Source organism: Microtus ochrogaster, chromosome 8, assembly GCF_000317375.1.
Source record: "Microtus ochrogaster isolate Prairie Vole_2 chromosome 8, MicOch1.0, whole genome shotgun sequence".
NCBI classification, from domain to species: domain Eukaryota; kingdom Metazoa; phylum Chordata; class Mammalia; order Rodentia; family Cricetidae; genus Microtus; species Microtus ochrogaster.
In genome coordinates, this window is record NC_022015.1 from 78,519,773 (window position 1) to 78,525,904 (window position 6,132).

At 37.4% G+C, this 6,132-nt stretch overlaps 1 pseudogene; it reads left to right on the plus strand.

The window, feature by feature from the left end:
* The first annotated feature begins 660 nt into the window (after positions 1–660).
* On the plus strand, positions 661–5,055 carry LOC102002004 (annotated as a pseudogene).
* Positions 5,056–6,132: the final 1,077 nt, after the last annotated feature.

Below are 6,132 nucleotides of genomic sequence, written 5' to 3' on the forward strand. Positions count from 1 at the left end.
GTCTAGAATTGATCTGAGACAAGAGAGCCAAGGAAGGCCTTTAAGACATTCTTATCATGTGCAGGAATGAACGAAAATCTTCCCTAGTGACAGAGTATGAGCATGGGACATTGTGAACTTGGTCAATCAGGTCTCATCTGCCACACTCAGTTGGGGACAAAAGCAGAGGAAATCCTTGAAGACTTCTCTCTCATTAGTTCATATGATTTAGGCAAATGAGATCACATACCATTCTTACAGATTCTCTCTGTAATACTGTGACATTTACAGTAACTTTGATATCTTAATGTCCTACAACTTACTTAAAGACAGAGGTTAATGTCTCTCATAATCATGCAGCCATGCCTCAGTGCCATAGCATAGAAAGACAGGCTTGGCCACATAAGTAAAGACATGTTCAATTACTCTGCATTTTGTCAAGTAAATTAAAATGGAAATTATGCATGCTAAGTATGGGTTTCACCTTGTGGAGCAGTGTTGTGGGAATGCTATCAGCCAAGAGGCATGTGCATGCTTTACTTTTGCATTTGTAGTACAAGCCAAAGTGGTTTGGTATCTTAAAGGCTATTGGATTGACATTGAGATGAAAGAAGCACTTGATGGTGTATTGCCTGAAAAGCAAAAAGAAACCCAAGAACCATATCCTACACATAAAGAAAAATGCAAACTGACTGAGCAAATAGATTTGAGTATTTATTAAATCAGTTAGAGCTGTTTGCACATTTCATTCAGCCTTCGGCTCATAAGACTCCAACCAGAGTGCCCATAGGTAAAAATGAATGGAAAACAGGATTTTCTCTCAGTTAGCAACTACTGACACCATAGAACAGAGCAAGAGGAGAACGAAGAGCTACAAACAGAAAGCTACAAAACTACCAATGTCTGTACTCAATTTGAAAATTCTCCATCTTATGTAAAATGGGGTATTTAGAGATTAACAGGTTAAGGATTGAATTGGCTCATCTCTCTGTATGAAAATGGCACCAATAGTATCCTTGCAGATGCAATGGGTTTGGCAAAGACACTTCAAACAGTTTCTCTCCTTGGGTGCATGAAACACCATAGAAATATTCCTGGTCCTCATATGGTTTTGGTTCCCTTGTCTACATTGCATAACTGGATGAGTTAATTCAAGAGATGGGTACCAATACGTAGATCTGTTTGCTTGATAGGAGATAAAGAGTAAAGTGCTGCATTTGTCAGGAATGTTTTATTACCAGGAGAGTGGGATGTGTGCGTCACATCTTATGAAATGCATATTAAAGAGAAGTCTGTGTTCAAAAAATTCAACTGGAGATACTTAGTTATAAATGAAGCTCACAGGATAGAAAATGAAAAATCTAAGTTGTCAGAAATAGTGAGGGAATTCAAGACTACAAATTGACTGTTGCTAACTGGAATGCCTCTTCAGAACAACTTGCATGAGCTCTGGTCACTTCTAAATTTTTTTGTTGCCAGATGTGTTTAATTTAGCTGATGACTTTGATTTTCTGGTTTGATACAAATAATTGCCTTGGGAATCAAAAGCTCATTGAGAGACTTTTGTATGGTTCTGCATGCATTCCTCCTTTGTTATTTTAAGCTGATGTTGAAGAGTTTGGCTCCAAAGAGAGAAGTAGAAATCTATGTGGGTCTTAGCAAAATGCAAAGGAAATTGTATACTTGAATTTTAATGAAGGATATAGACATATTAAACTCAGCAGGAAGGATGGACAAATGAGGTTATTGAACACTTTGATGCAGTTGATAAATTGCTGCAATCATCCATATCTCTTCGCTGGAGCTGAACTTGGCCCACCTTACATAACAGGTAGACATCTAGTTACCAACAGTGGCAAAATGGTTGTATTAGACAAGATGATCCCTAAATTAAAAGAACAAGTTTCAAGAGTACTAATATTCATTCAGATGAAAAGTGTATTAGACTTTTTGGAAGACTGTTACATGTGGAGAAATTCTGAGTACTGCAGATTGGATGGGCAGACACCCCATGATGAGAGACAAGACTCCATCCATGCATACAATAAAGCAAATAGCACAAAGTTTGTTTTAATGCTAAGCACATGTGTTGGTGGTCTGGGCACCAATCTAAACTGCTGGTGTAGGTAATTTTATATGATTCAGATGGGAACCCCAAAGTAGATCTTCAGGCTATGGACCCAGTGCCTAAAATTGAAGAAACAAAGACTGTCCAGTGTTTTGCTTTATAACAGATAACACTGTAGAAGAAAGAATAGTAGAATGTGCTGAGCTGAAACTCAGACTGGATTCAATAGTCATTCAACAAGGGAGGCTTGTATATCAAAACCTGGACAAAATTGGGAAAGATGAAATGCTTCAAATGATTCGACATGGGTCTGCACATGTATTTGCATCAAAAGAAAGTGAAATCACTGATGAAAATGGTGATGGTATTTTGGAAAGGGGGCAAAGAAGATTGAAGAGATGAATAAAAATCTCTCCAAGATGGGTGAGAACTCTCTTGGAAACTTTACAAAAGATACAGAGTCTAATGTTTATAACTTTGAAGGAGAAGACTACAGACAAAAACAGAAGATTGCATTCACAGAATGGGCTGAACCACCTAAATAAGAAAGGAAAGCCAACTATATTGTTGATGTATATTTCAGGTAAGCTCTCTGAGATGCTAGTGAACCTAAAGCACCCGAGGCACCTTGACCTCCCAAACAACCAAATGTTCAGGATTTCCAATACTTTGTCCATGTTTATTTGAATTACTGAACAAGAAATTCTGTGTTACAGGAAAACCATCGGGTACAGGTGCCTCGGGTCCTGGCCTACCTAGCACAGCACAGGCACAGAAGGAAAAACATTAAAATTGATGAAGCAGAGCCTCTAAATAATGAGAAGCTAGAGAAAAAGGGGAAGCTTCTGACACAGGCATTTACTAATTGAGTGAAGAGAGATTTTAACCAGTTTATCAAAGCTAACGAGAAGTGGGGTCGTGATGATTTTGAAAATATAGCCACAGAAGTAGTCCTAAAACTCCAGAAGAAGTCATTGCGTACTCAGCTGTGTTCTGAGAAAGATGCAAAGAGCTCCAGTGTAGAATGTGATTATGGCTCAGATTGAAAGGGGAGAGGCAAGAATTCAAAGAAGAATAAGTATCAAGAAAGCAGTAGATACAAAGACTGGGTGATCCAAACACCTTTCATCAGCTAATAATATCGTATGGTACTAACAAAGAAAAAAAAAACTATACTGAAAAAGAGGATTGTTTTCTCATATGTATGCTTCAAAAGCTTGAATTTGACAGGGAAAATGTTTATGAGTTACGACAATACATTTGAAACTCCCCTCAGTTCAGATTTTGATTGGTTTCTGAAGTCCAGGACTGCAATGGAGCTCCAGAGGGGGTGTAATACCTTAATTACTTTGATTGAAAGAGAAAACATGGAATTAGTAGAAAAGGAGAAGGCAGAGAAAAAGGAAAGAAAAATAAGCAAAGGGTTTGTTGTAGATGGTTATATCCGTGATGCTCATGCCACTATTGGGCTCAGTGGGGCAGTAGCTAACAGGACTCACAGCTGGGTAAGATTAATGTTGTCTTTTCTCCTTTGGTAGCATGCACAGATCACTCTAGCATGATGAGAGCTAGCCAATAGGAATGAAGGCCTGTGTTCTATGATCAGGAGAGTCACTAATAGTATTAGCAATAGACCACAGTGTATGAGAATCTATGGGACTTCACTGGCCAACAACTTCAAAAGAGGTAATCCATTTTTTTTTTTTTGCACTGGGCTTTTGTTTTCTTTTGTTTTGTTTTGAGACAGGGTGTCTCTGTGGCTTTGGAGCCTGTCCTGGAACTCACTCTGTATACTGGACTGATCTGAAACTCACAGATATTCTCCCGCCTTTGCCTTCCAAGTGTTGGGATTAAAGTTATGTGCCATCATGGCCCAGTGCCACTGGAATTTTGTGTGTTCAACTGTGGTGTTTAGTACAGACATGGTTGTCATGTCAAGGTGTAATTCTATTTTAGCTCTCCAGCTCTGTCTGTCTCTCTGTGTCTCTGTCTATCTGTCTGTCTGACTATGCCTGTGGGTACACCTTGGCAATAGTAGGTTACTGTACAACTTTTGAAAGGCTTTGAGTGTTGCTTGTCTCTCCCAGAATTCTTCTGGTAAAAAACTGTAGTGCTGAAAGGCTGTACTTTAAGATATGATAAAAAGAGCCCTAAAGGATAGATATGCTCTACCGAAAAAAGAGATGGTGGGTGGTTAATAAATTCACATATAAAACCACATCAAAATCTGGTTACATGACAGACTATTCCAGGAAGTTGACAGTGTAAAGTCATAATGGAATGAGAAGTCTCAGGAGCGAGGAGAAAAGGTGATGGGGGGAAATGTGAGCAGTCCATTAGATGCAGCTTTATCGGAGGCAGTGAGTGAACAGACATGAGAGGGAAACACAACACGAGGTTAAAGAAACAGCTCATGGTTTTGTCCTAATCTTTTCCCAGGCTTAAAGTCGTAATTTAGGAAACATCATGTTTATAGTGATACATCAACTCAAGAACTTTAATCTCTGACAATTTAAAGAAGATTAAAAGTTTAAAAATCTTCTTTAGCATTTAAAATCATACTTCTAACCTATAAAGTCGTAATTAGACAATAACTTTTGTGTATCTATCTTTCCATAATTTCTGGAATTATTTCCATCTAATAAAATATAGCTGCTTGTTGTAATGCAAAGTCTTACTTTTATTTCTGCATGGTATGGAATGTGGAAATCATGAATGTAGTGTTTTATAATAACTCAAAACCAAAACACAATAATTAATTGTTGTTAATAAGTCAAAATGGTGATGTTTATTATTAGTTCTTTCTCCACAAGATGACAGATAGGTAAAATCCACTTTCGTTGATGCTCAAGGTCTTATTTCTACTGCAGACCTGCTTCTTTTTACTAGTACCTGGTATCTTGTAGGACTTGTTCTTTGCAGAATTTGTGCCAAGCCTCACATTCTACACAGAGATACATGTCATCTGTGTTTATGTGCATCTTTTGCTTGACTGTTTTGACTTTTGAATTATTAAGTTACAGATACCTTTACAGGGGTGGTAAAGATTTCTCTTATTCCATTGGAACTACGCAATATTTCTTTGCAAATTATTTAGCTGTTCTTCTATTTGATTTGGCATTCAATTTGTTTCCAAATCTTTGCAAATTGAATAAACTCTAAAATAGTTAGCATTGTGAATGCTGTCATAAGTGTGCTTCTTTCAGGTAGATGTAGCTAAGAGAAAATTCTCTCTTTTGCTTTCTCTGGGATAAATTATCTCATGGAATAGTGAAATATTAGCAAATGATGGTTGAGCTATTGTGTGATGAATGTTTTATGGATAAGCAGAGAAGAAAAAAGTAGAGAACAATCAGTTCTACTTTCAGAATATGTCAAAGGATGTTTAAATTTTTGTTAGAGGTGAGAAATCATCCATTGAGTACAACAGAAAAATAACACATTCTTAAAATATGTGAATAAAGGAAGATATTTTAAAATAGGTGTTGTGATCTTAAAAAGTTCTAGGGACCTGGAAAATTTTATAAGTAGGCAAATTTCATTTGGGGAAATTAAATCAGCAAAAATGAAATGTCAAAGAGCTGGTTGTTGGGAAATATTATTTTAACTGTATAAATATGTATTATATTTGTTTGTGCTTCAGAATATTACTTTAACTGTAAAAAGGTGTGTTGCATTTGTTCATGCTGCATTTATTTAATGATGTAATGACATGTGGTTAATTATGTAAAGATGTGTTGTATTTGTTTCACCTTGCCTACCTAAGTTACACGATTGATCTAATAAAAAAAATGAATGGCCAATAGCTAGGCGGAGAGGGATAGGTGGGATTAACAGGCAGAGAGAAGAATTAGAAAGAGGAATCTAGGCTCAAGAGGAATCAGAGAGAAGAAGAGAACAGGGGGGAAAGAGAGGCACACAACAGAGGCTGGAATCCAGGCAGAGGTACCAGTCAGACATGGAGACAGCAGAAAGGAGGTAAGGAAGAAAGAAAGACAGAGAAGGAAAGGAAAAAGAAAGAACAGAAGTAAAGAAAGGGAAGGGAATGAAAGAACAGGGGAGAGGAGGGAAGGAGAGGGGAGGGA